This window comes from Salmo salar, chromosome ssa20 (assembly GCF_905237065.1).
Source record: "Salmo salar chromosome ssa20, Ssal_v3.1, whole genome shotgun sequence".
In the NCBI taxonomy this organism is placed as follows: Eukaryota; Metazoa; Chordata; class Actinopteri; order Salmoniformes; family Salmonidae; genus Salmo; species Salmo salar.
The window spans coordinates 17492402-17505127 of NC_059461.1; the positions used below are offsets into that span (position 1 = coordinate 17492402).

Sequence of the window (12726 nt, forward strand, 5' to 3'; positions counted from 1 at the left end):
TCGCTCACCACCCTCTCAGGTATCCCTTGATTACTAAAACTCTGTCGTCGGCCATCTATAGTAGTGGTGGACGAAGCAAAACTAACAGGATACACATCCATCCATTTTGAATGTGCATCGATGATTATCAGAAACAGTTTCCCATGAATGGCCCTGCGTAATCTATATGAAATCTTCTCCAAGGTTTCTCTGGGAAGTCCCAAGGCTGGAGGGAAGCTGTTGCTTTTGCCTGTGTTCCTGACACGTGTTACATGTCTTGACTAGATTCTCTATCTCCTTATCTAGTTTAGGCCACCATAAGTAACTCCTAGCCAACCCCAGGGCGACTCTGATGTAGCTGCTGTAGGATAGCCTGGCATGCTGATAGTGGAATAATCACTCTTGCTCCCCACAAAACGCAACCATCCTGTACGCAAAACTATTTTTTCCTGACTCTGAAATTCAATCCCTTCTGTTTGTTGTGGTCATCCCCTTACCATATATTGTCTAAATCTAGACAGTACTGTATCTTTACCTGTCCAGGTTCTCACTTGCTCTGCAGTCACGAGTGCCGTGTCTGTCCACGAACATCAGCACTCTGTCTTCTTGAGCTGTTATGATGGCATGTACGGCAGTGGAAGATAGCTCAAGGCATCTACATTCCCATGGTACTTTCCTGCCTTGAAAACGATGACATACTCGTACTCAAAGTCACTGCCCACCTCTGAATTCTCGGGAGACACCATCTGTGGAACTGCCTTCATTTCTTTGAAAAGAGACAGTAAAGGTTTATGATCTGTACATATGGTAAACTTCCTGCCATATACAGTGCATTCAGAAAGTATTCAGACCCCTTGACTTTTTTTTGCTTCAAAAATGTATAAAAATGTTCCTCATCACACACAGTACCCCAAAATGACAAAGCAAAAACAGGCTTGAAGACATTTTTGCAAATGTATTAAATATATAAAAATGAAATATCACATTTACATAAGTATTGTATTTGGGGAGTTTCTCCCATTCTTCTCTGCAGATCCTCTCAAGCTCTGTCAGGTTGGATGGGGAGCGTCGCTGCACAGCTATTATCAGGTCTCTCCAGAGATGTTAGATTGGGTTCAAGTCCGGGCTCTGGCTGGGCCACTCAAGGACATTCAGACTTGTCCTGAAGTCACTCCGGAGCTGTCTTGGCTATGTGCTTAGGGTCGTTGTCCTGTTGGAAGGTGAAACTTCGCCCCAGTCTGAGGTCCTGAGCGCTTTGGAGCAGGATTTCATCAAGGATCTCTCTGTACATTGCTCCGTTCATCTTTCCCTCGATCCTAACTAGTCTCCCAGTTCCTGCCGTTGAAGAACATCCCCACAGCATGATGCTGCCACCACCATGCTTCATCGTAGGAATGGTGCCTGGTTTCCTCCAGACATGACGCTTAGGATTTAGGCCAAAGAGTTCGATCTTTGTGTCATCAGACCAGAGAATCTTGTTTCTCAGGTGTCGCTTATTATCCCTGTGTTTCCTGTCTCTCTGTGCCAGTTCATCTGGTTTGCCAAGTCAACCAGCGGTTTTCCTTGCTCCTATTTGTTCCCCAGTCTCTTTTGGTTCTAGTCCTCCTGGTTTCGACCCTTGCCTGTCCTGACTCCGTACCCGCCTGCCTGACCACTCTGCCTGTTCTGTCTTCAAGCCTGCCTATCCCCTTGTACTGTTTGGACTCTGATCTGGTTACTGAACCCCTGCCTGGCCTGACCTCGAGACTGCCCTTCGTCTGGTACTGTTTTGTACTCTGACCCGGTTTATGAACTCTTGCCTGTCCCCGACCTACCTTTTGCCTACCCCTTGGATTAATAAATATTGGAGCTCAACCATCTGCTTCCTGTGTCTGCATTTGGGTCTCGCCTTGTGTCCTTATAGTCTGAATACTTTCCGAATGTACCCCAAACTGTACTGCTAACCCCTCTTCGTCTAGTTGGAAATAGTTATTTTCTGCTGGGTTAAGAAGCCTCCTGCTCTTTCCCCTACTGCCACTTTGTCTCTTTACACAGTAGTGTGTGAAGAGGTGCAGAAACCTGTTATAATAGTTTAGCAGTCCCAGGTAAACTCAGTCACATTTATAGGAGCAGGTGCGTTCTGGATTGCTTGTACCTTGTCATTGAGAGGATGTATACCCGTGGCGTCCAATCTGTGTCCTAGGAACACTGCCTCGTTCCCCATGAAAATACACTTACTCTGCTTGAGACGTAAGGCCGCACTCTCCTCCCTGTCACCAGGACGTCATCTCTCCTCCCCGTCACCAGGAAGTCATCCAAGTAAATGGTGACATGTGGAAACCCTTGACATTCGCCCTTGATGGTCCTCTGAAAAATAGCAGGACTGCTGGAGACACCAGAAGGTAAAAGTTTATACATAAACAACCCCTTGTGTGTGTTTACTGTACAATACTTCTTAGATTCCTCATCCTGTTGCTATGCATGGCTCATATCTAACTTTGTGAACTTCTGTCCACCAGACAGATTTGCAAATAGATCCTCTGCTTTTGGAATAGGATACTGCTCTAATTTGGATACTCTCTTAACAGTCAATTTGTAATTCCCACAGTATTGTCAGGTTTCAAAACAGGTACTATGGGAGCTGCCAATTCCAAGAATTTGACTGGTTCCATAATGTCCTCTCTCAAGAGACGGTCAATCTCTGCTTCCACCTTTGACTTCATGATATAAGGCACAGGTCTTGGTTTGTAAAACCTTGGTGTGTCCTCCTCATCTACATAGATTTTAACTGGGGAACTTTTCAATGTTCCTCTTTGAACACATTCTCATGCTCTGTAAACACCTCTTCCAATGTGCACCGTTGACCCTCATCAATCTGATTTAATGTTCGCCATTCTAACTTCAGTTCTTTTATCCTGCCTCGACCTAGCTGGTTCTGATATGACTCCTACGGTAGCTGAGTCACTGTGTCTCTGTGCTGCACAGTTACATTAGCTGCACCTAATGTGTCTCTCACCTGTGTACGTTTTGAGATGCAGAGAACAAGTCTTTAAGTTTGGAAATGTTGCACTGTCCTACAACTTTGAGTACTCTGATCTGTTCATTATGTTTACACTGCACCCTGTATCCACTTCAAACGTCACATCTGATTCAATGACTTTCAATTTCAATGTGATAGGATCCACTTTTGGAATGTAATCTGGCATGTTGTACATTGTAAACATATCCTCTTCTTCCTCTTTGTTTTTTGTTCAGCTTCCCCACTGATGTAATGTGTCCCATACTTTTGTACAAATGTTTCTTAGTTTTGCTTTCCTCACACTTTTGGATTGGAACTCTCTGCAGGGGATTCAGCCCTGCATGCGCGTTTTATAGATCCTTGTTTACCACAATTATGGCACTTCCTCCTGAAAATGGCATTCACGTGCTCACCTAGCTCGTGCTGGTTCATCTTCCTGAGGCATTCTTAGCTTGTGCACACTTCCCTGGTATATCCCTTGTTTCCAAGTCACATTAGCACTGTCCACACATTTTCCCTGGATTTCTTTTACACCCTTGTTGGCAGTCTGTAGCTGTATACTGTAGCTAAGAATGTAATACTAAGTGTATGTTGTGTAGTAAACTGCTAGTAGTCCTTGTTCCTCACCCTAATAATTTGGTCTATTTTCCTCTCTTAATTTTGCCTACTATTCTGACTTGGTGGTGCACATGTAGCCTATAACCTGTTTTAGAGAAATGTAATCATTGAATATTGTAAGAGCTTTCAATGTCTGCTTATATGCCCCCTTTATTTATCCTATGGTTCTGACTTGGTGTACATGTAGAACACTGTAAGAACAACACATGTTCTGAATTCTGTCGCTGTACATTCAAAAGTTCTGAACAAATAGTTATATTGACTACGTCCGTCCTAGCTCGCTCATTAACGTCTTAATCTAAATTACGGATTGCCTCTTATCCGCTTGTCGTCCCCTTGTGCCATAATTTGTACATCTCATTTGTCAGTAGAAACCACATTTGTTTAAGCAAGTCAGCCATGTCAGGTATGTATTTCTAAAAGCTAGTGAATGAGGCTGAATGAACTGTTTCGCTGCCAGACAAGGCTCCGCTGATATCCAGGTGTAGTAGTGGTAAGGTGTTGGAACTGCTGTTGGGACTCTGCTGTTGGGACAGCTTCATGTAGACCCTAACATTTTGTGGGCACCGTTTGTCACCGTTATAGTGCAATGAATGTATTGTTTAGTGTTATGGCTTTGCTGACATGCATCCCCCAATTTTTGGGGTTTGTTTGCCCCACCAAGTTTACATTCTAAAATCGTCACTGCCAGGGGCTAGGAACAATGCGGTGTGAAAAGGCCTCACGAGGAACAAAAGGGCCAAGCACGTGCTGGTTCTGCTTGTTGCTATCCTGATGCTCCTCTTCATCAAAACAGGCCTGTTCTGCATCAGGAGGTGCTGTTAAGTCTAAAAGGAAGACAGTGACAGGTTCATTACGCAATATTATTTCCATACTCTTGTACTGTTATTTAACTTGACTCTCTTCCTCGTCAGGGAGAAGTGATGGACACCAAACGACATCAGCATTTTTTGTCTCATATCTTACATTTCTGTAAGATTGCTCAGTTTATTTTATTTCATGTTTGCGTTCATTCACTTTTTGAGGAAATAATAGGCTTCACACAATTTGATCCTGTTCTTTCAAAAGAACAGTGTTCATAAATATGGAAATAAATGATTCTCTGACACTGTTTGAGGTTTTATGTGTCCATTTTGATTAGGTAACTTCACATATAACATCTGAAAGTGTTGAGGATTGTAGATACACACACTGGGGAGGAGATTATTTATTGTTCAAGTTTTTAGTTCATTTGATTTTGGATTTATTGACCCTAATCTCATCAGGTGAAAATGTAAACATTCTTCAGGTGTTCTTTCAATCAACACAGCCACCATCAACAATAACAAGGTTATTTATTGTTAATAAAACCCCATAACAGATTTATTTTCTTTTACATTCAATATATTCTTATTTCCCAATGTTCAGAGTGCATCCCCAAATAATTTCACATTGACAAGAGAGACTGTGAGAGGATCATAACATGGTTAAACAAAAATGAATTCCACCAATTGACATAAAAATTATAATTTCAATCCCTCTCCAAGCCTACCCACGCCATTCGAAGAAAAGACCCAACAAATAACACTTCACCTTTATACAAATAAGTGACATTTGAACATGAATATTTGTGATTTCATGAAAAACGTAGGTGGGCGATGCCAGTTTTATTCAGATCACCATCGTTTAGTTTTACCATCTTTGACCTTCCACAACATGAGCTGTCACGTCTACTCCCGCTCCTTCTCTCTGGCACTCGGTGTTGCCAGTTTATTCATTATTACGCACACCTGCCACCATCGTTACGCGTACCTGCGCCTCATGAGACTCACCTGGACTCCATCCCCTTCCTGATTACCTCCCCTATATCTGTCACTCCCTTTGGTTCTTTCCCCAGGCGTTATTGATTCTGTTTCTGTGTTTTATGTCTGTACGGTACTCGTGTTTCTTGTTTTGCTCCATTTATTATTAAATTCCCTCCCTGTACTTGCTTCCCGACTCCTAGCGTACTCGTTACATGAGCTCCATACAGGCAGCAGCATCTTCTGCAGAGTCATGGCCACCCACTGGAAGGGAGTGGAACAATACCATACACACAGTTACTATTAACCTACAGCGCACACACACAAAATTTGAAAACCTTGGATTAGGAATGATTCTCAAATGAGTGGATACATGTTTAGGACTTTTGCCTACTACAAAACACAAAATATGATAAATTCTCAGATTGTCTCGACTGCTTTTACTAGTGTTCTAAGAACACATTTAACTGTAAGCAGTAAATGGACAGAGTTGGGATTGTGAAACACTTCATTAAAAGATTCATGCAACATCTTTCCCTGCTTACACCATGATCAGTTTGACTGTTTAAAAATGTAATGACACACAGGTGATGGGTATTATTCCCATTGCCAGAGACTTGTTTGTTTGACCCTCCACTCTCCTGGATGATCCTCATCGGGTAGTCTGCTGTCAGGTTGTGGAGCGTCGTTTTATTTATGAGGCTGAGATTAGGCCTTGTCCTGGACTAAAAAAAATATGCTCAAAGACAATTCTCATTGGCAGTTGAAATGTTTTGTATTTCAATATTAATCTATACTGTATCGAGAAAAAAAATAAGCAACTGGTATCGACAGACTTTCCATATCGGTGCGCATTCAGTAATAAATAGTTACTATTAATAACTAATGCAGCTGAACTTACCTTAAGTGCACAGAGGTCAATTTCTAAGCGTTGGCCAATCAGTATAGTCTCTGCACTGACAAAGCTCAGAAGAGTCTCCTGAACATCTCGTATGGACGAGCTTGTTCCTTTCACATTAACTTCACTGATGCCTGAAAACCTGAGCAGGAGAGAGCATTAGTGACTGCGATGCCATCTTTGTTTAAAATGCTGGAGAAAATAAAGCAGTCTGTCGAGATTCTATATTCATTCTGGAGTGTTATGTGGCCCTTTCTGGTGTTGTAGTCAATGACTTCATTATCAGCTTTCACAAAAGGTGTCATAGGTTACCTGCAAACTGGAGTTGACAAAGGTCACTCTAGCCAGCTCCAGACCATGAGTGGTATAGCACTGAAGGAAGAAAGACTAAATCTATTAGTCATACAGTAAACAAAATAACTTTTACCAGATCACTAGTATGGCAGTGTGGACATTGATGTTCAAAACACACTGACCTAACTTTAATTGGCATGTCATGCAAAAGGTTGCCTATGATTTCCATAATCAGACTGTTGAATCTCACCATTTCACAGTCGACTGAGAACACCTCCAGGCAGCCCTTATCAGAGGCAGGTCCAGGAAGGGTACTGACAAAGCCATCCAGGCTAACTGTGTCATGGACATGCAGCTGAGGGGGAGACGTATGTGGGGGATACTAAATGCTTCATGACATCTTTGAACGGTCTTATGGAAAATAGATGCTATGCCCTGTTTGTCTTCTTCGTACCTTGAAAACGTGGCATCCAGGGCATCCAATGACACCCTCACAGCAGCTACACTCCTCCGTGCGAGTGTGCTTTCCCACTCATAGAGTAAGTGGCCCCACACCGACAGAAAACCCTCTTTAAAGCTTCTTTACCCCTGAAACAAAAACACACAAGTTGCCAATTTGGGAGTAAAACAGGACTAGCCCTGAATACAAATACATCATAAAGCGGAAGTATGCCCTATTCTGGCATGATGGGGAATGATGAACAGAGCATGAAGAACAGGCCCATGTTGACTACAATACCCAAAGTCGACCAGTCCAAGGGAAATGAATCATACCACAGCCTATAGGATATATTGTCTATACCAAGCATGTAAAAGGCATGCTTATGACCAAATCTGTCACATTTCAAGAGGTATATTTTTACATTTGGTCGGCCCTCAGCAATATATAACTGAACAATACTTTGCTTCATACTGTACTCATGGTCAGTGAATATCACTGAAGCCATTTCAGTCCACCTCTACATCTTTAAGTTTGCACTCACCTCAGCAGGGATAAAGGCAGTAGGCTGAGGTTCTACAGGAACAGGGGAAATGGGTGAAACTGGTGTGACTGGGTATGGACTGGAGTGACTGGAATAACTGGAGTGACTGGAGAACTAACTGAGGTGATGGACAGAGTATAGCTTCCCTCTGGGAGGATGAAGTGCAGGTTGTTGCCCACCTGGATGGTTGTTCCCACAGGTATGATGTTCACACAGGCTAGCAGGGAAAAAACACAAGCAATGACTTGGTACACACAATATCAACATGTTCCCAACTGTCCAAGTATCCTACCCAATGTGTGAGAGTGCGGGTGTACCAGCCTGGTGCGTTGATCCCTCTTCACCTTGTTGGCTTCCTCCAAGAAGATGTGGTTGCATTCCTCCATTGTATCACTATCAGATAACTCAATACTCAAGCTCCTCAGAACTCAATAACTTGTTCATTCACTTATTCTATGGTAGGTGGTTCAAAAGGAGTAGATTCTAATTCTATTCCATTAGTTGGTCCATATAACAGCTGGCATTTTGTGATACCGCGGTAGTGGCTGCTTGCTCTACAAAGTTTGTTGCCGGAACTGGACTAGGCAAGGCAAAATCAAGCCCTGGAGTTTGGCCTGGTATTTTCTGAAGACATGGCACTGATGATACGCTTTGTACAAGTGACCAGAAGCTCTGTGTTGCTGTCTGCTTATCTCTCTGGGTCTCAATGGGGAGTTTATGGGGGGAGGAGATTGAGGGAGGGACTAAAACCTTGTGAGGTAGTGAAGATACATGTCCATATAAGACTTCACAGTTGGAGGCAAGCTCACTTTCAAGCAATCCAGGCTCTGCCATCAGTAAGTCGACATCCACATAACCAACTGGATCATTATGGTGACATGTCTGTAAAGATGAAGCATCCATTTTGGGACATTCAAGTTCTGTCTCAGTTACTTTCCGCAGCGGCCTCAGCCTCTTGGTAACAAACTATTCTCTCACTTTCACTCCTCAGGTTTTCCAAGCATTTTGACAGGTCATCGAACACACTCTCAGCACTGGGTTTACCTTCAATTTCCTGACTAGCAGAAACACTAGATATGACAACACTTATAACCTCATCTTTCACACTCTCACACACTGCAGGTGGGGATATGACTTTGACTACTTCAGGACAAGGAGTGGACACAGGAAGTGGAATAGCAAGTGGAGGATCAGCCACAGCAGGAACAGAAACAGGAACAGGGTGGACTTCCGCTTTGACTTCCTGTGGAAGGTTTGTGGTGGTCTTACAGGGCTTCTAAGCTCGACTCTTCTTCCTGTCGCTCTCCAGAGGTGGAATATCAATGATGAGGACCCCTTCTTCATCAGTCATCAACTAGCTTGTTTCTACTAGCTTGTGAGGGAGTGAGCTCTTGAGAAGTTTGGTTTGTTTCCCCTTACAAACATTCTCTCTCGTCCTATTCATACTTTGCACACTCATCCCTGTACTTAAAACAATGACTAGATCACAAAGAAGTTGAGAAGTTGGACAAGGGCTATTATTCCAAATCAGTCCTCTATTTGGAGTTGTCAAACACGTACTTCCTCCTAGAAGGAGAATAGACTGTAGTTGACGGCCTGTGTGAAGATTTGGTGCTATTTCCATTCAAATCTTCACCTGCCGTTTCAGATTTGGGAATCGAGACTTTCTTGGACTCTATGCTTTTACTGTTAATCTTCACAGTTTGGTAAAGGGATAATCTCCTCTGCTCCTTCTCTACCTCATTCACATTCTCTATTTCCTTGTTAATCCTCTCCAACTCCAAAAGGCAAAGGTCTTTGTCCTCATTGACCTGTGGGGCTCCATTGATGGAAGTGGAACGTGTTTTCCATACACCTGTTTATGGAGAAAAAGTCTATATAAAACAGGTTTGTCATTAAGAATATTAAACGATGTAATAAAGTCCATTGCTACACGTCACATTACACTTTTTCCAAAGTGAAATAAAATGCAGCCAATTGATATTGCCTTCTATCATTCCTTACAAATGCAGGTTTGATGCATTAATAATGCAATAAGGTTATAGGCCGACTTGAAAACAAGTAATCAGATTGCAAATTTATTAAATAAATGTAGTACTGCCCATTACCATTTGAGAATGGCATGTTGGAATTAACTAATAGGCCTAGGCCTATTTTTAAAAGTATGGCGAACCAAAGGCAAGCTGAAGAAGAGATACTTTGGGAAATTTGCATGTAAATACATTACAATAAAACTAGACTAACCTGCCACTTCTGTTACCGGTGATCCATACAGGGTGTTGTCCAACATTCCTCCCTCGACTTTGACATGCTTGTACAGACAGTAAGGCCTATCACAGAGGTCACGTCTGAAAAATGGATAGTATAATTCAGCGAAGAACCCACTGGAAGGCAATATCGGCAACTTATAATTTATCTGTATTCCCGGTATGTTTGATCAAATTCATTAACGCATGCACGCTTTCCATCAGTGGCCCACTCACAACACCATGCACCTGCAAAGCGAGAGGGATAACTGGGCGCTCAACAAGCGAGGAGTTTTTGAGTAGAGGTCAATGCGAGTGTCGAATTTGGTTAACAAAATTTTTCATGGGATATTTGATCAAAAGTTTCATAATGATTTGGTTACGAATATACTGCTATAAGTAGGACACACAACTTTGAGAAAAAACACTTTATATTGGAGTTGTGCCTGGTCGTCATTAGTTACCACCGCCACAAAGTCAAGGGATTTGCTCCATTGGTTTTGTTGGTAGACCTACATTATGCAGAAATAGCCATAATAGCCTGTTAGCTACTGTTTTAAACTGTAAGGGTACAGCCTTAGTGTTCCCTGTAAACGTGTGCTGGAAGTTGCACAAAAATCTCAGAATGTTTACATTTTTGCACACAAGACCAAAAATTTGCTCAGTGCCCCAAAAATTGTGAGGGAATATTGGCCCCCTCCTGTACTCTCTGTTCACCCATGACTGCGTGGCCACGCACGCCTCCAACTCAATCATCAAGTTTGCAGACAACACAAGTGGTAGGCCTGATTACCAACAATGACAAGACAGCCTACAGGGAGGAGGTGAGGGCTCTGGCGGAGTGGTGCCAGGAAAATAACCTCTCCCTCAACCGCAACAAAACGGAGCTGATTGTGGACTTCAGTAGACACCAGAGGGAGCATGCCCCCATCCACATCGGCCTCAGTGGAGAAGGTGAAAATCTTCAAGTTCCTTGGCGTACACATCACTGACAGTCTGAAATGGTCCACCCACACAGACAGTGTGTTGAAGTAGTTCTTCAACGTCAGGAGGCTAAAGAAATTCAGCTTGGCCCCTAAGACCCTCATAAACCTTTACAGATGCACCATTGAGAGCATCCTGTCGGGCTGTATCACCGCCTGGTACGGCAACTGCAATGTCGACAACCGCAGGGCTTTCCAGAAGGTGGTGCGGTCTGCCCAGTGGATCACCGGGGACACACTGCCTGCCCTCCAGGACATCTACAGCACCCGGTGTCACAGGAAGGCAAAAAAGATCATCAAGGACCTCAGCCACCCTAACCACGGCCTGTTCACCCCGCTATCATGCAGAAAGCGAGGTCTGTGCAGGTGCATCAAAGCTGGGACAGTGAGACTGAAAAACTGCTTCTAACTCAAGGCCATCAGACTGTTAAATAGCCATCACTACCCATTTTCCACACAGTACCCTGCCCTGAAGTTAGTCACTGTCACTTACCGGTTTCTCAACCACTGCCCTATGTATGTAGGCATGGAATGCTGGTCACTTTAATAATTGAACACTGGTCACTTTAATAATGTTTACATACTGTTTTACTCATTTCATGTGTATAATACTTTATTCTAGTCAAGGCCACCCTATACAACTATTGCTGTACATACTGTATAATATTACATCCTACGTATTCTACAGATATACTACATATTCTATCCGCATACTGTCCATAATGTCTATACATCCCTTCAGAAAGTATTCAGACCCCTTGACTTTTTACACATTTTGTTACGTTATAGCCTTATTCTAAAATGGGTTCCTCAGCAAACTACACACAATAGCCCAGAATGATCAAGCGAAAATAGGTTTTTAGAATTGTTTGCAAATTTATGAAAAACAATATTTAAAAACATACCTTATTTACATAAGTATTTAGACCCTTTGCAATGAGACTCGAAATTGAGCTCAGGTGTATCCTGTTTCCATTGATCATCCTCGAGATGTTTATGCAACTTGATTGGAGTCCACCTGTGGTAAATTCAATTGATTAGACATGATTTGGAAAGGCACACACCTGTCTTTATAAGTTCCCACAGTTGACAGTGCATGTCAGAGCGGAAGCCACTCCTCAGTAAAAAGCACATGACAGCCCGCTTGGAGTTTGCCAAAAGGCACCTAAAGACTCTCAGACCATTCGAAACAAGATTCTCTGGTCTGATGAAACAAAGATTCAACTCTTTAGCCTGAATGCCAAGCGTCATGTCTGGAGGAAACCTGGCACATTCCCTACGGTAAAGCATGGTGGTGGCAGCATGATGCTGTGGGGATGTTTTTCAGCGGCAGGTACTGGGAGACTAGTCAGGATCGAGGCAAAGATGAACGGAGCAAAGTACAGAGAGATCCTTGATGGAAACCTGCTCCAGAGCACTCAAGACCTCAGACTGGGGTGAAGGTTCACCTTCCAACAGGACAACGACCCTAAGCACACAGCCAAGACAACGAGTGGCTTCGGGACAGGTCTCTGAATATCCTTGAGTGGCCTAGCCGAGCCTGGACTTGAACCCAATCGAACATCTCTGGAGAGATCTGAAAATAGCTGTGCAGCAACTCTCCCCATCCAAGTTGACAGGGCTTGAGAGGACATGCAGAGAAGAATGGGAGAAACTCCCCAAATACAAGTGTGCCAAGTTTGTAGCGTCCTACCCAAGAAGACTCAAGGCTGTAATCGCTGCCAAAGATGCTTCAACAAAGTACTGAGTAAAGGTTCCGTGTACTAATGTAAATGTAATATTTCAGTTTTTTAGATTGAATAAATGAGCAAAAAAATGGCTTTGTTATTATGGGGTATTGTGTGTAGATTGATGACGGGGGAAAAACGATTTCATATATTTTAGAATAAGGCTGTAACCTAACAAATGTGGAAAAAGTCAAGGGGTCTGAATACTTTCCGAAGGCA

The 12726-nt window shown here is 43.0% G+C and overlaps 1 long non-coding RNA gene across 1 annotated transcript; it reads right to left on the reverse strand.

Annotated features, from left to right (window-relative positions):
* Positions 1-4912: 4912 nt before the first annotated feature.
* LOC106580261 (uncharacterized) lies at positions 4913-7065 on the reverse strand. Its single transcript, XR_006761088.1, has 4 exons — positions 6819-7065; positions 6587-6646; positions 6278-6416; positions 4913-6101 (listed from the first exon to the last, which is right to left on the reverse strand). It is a non-coding gene; the product is annotated as an uncharacterized lncRNA (long non-coding RNA).
* Between the last annotated feature and the right edge of the window lie 5661 nt (positions 7066-12726).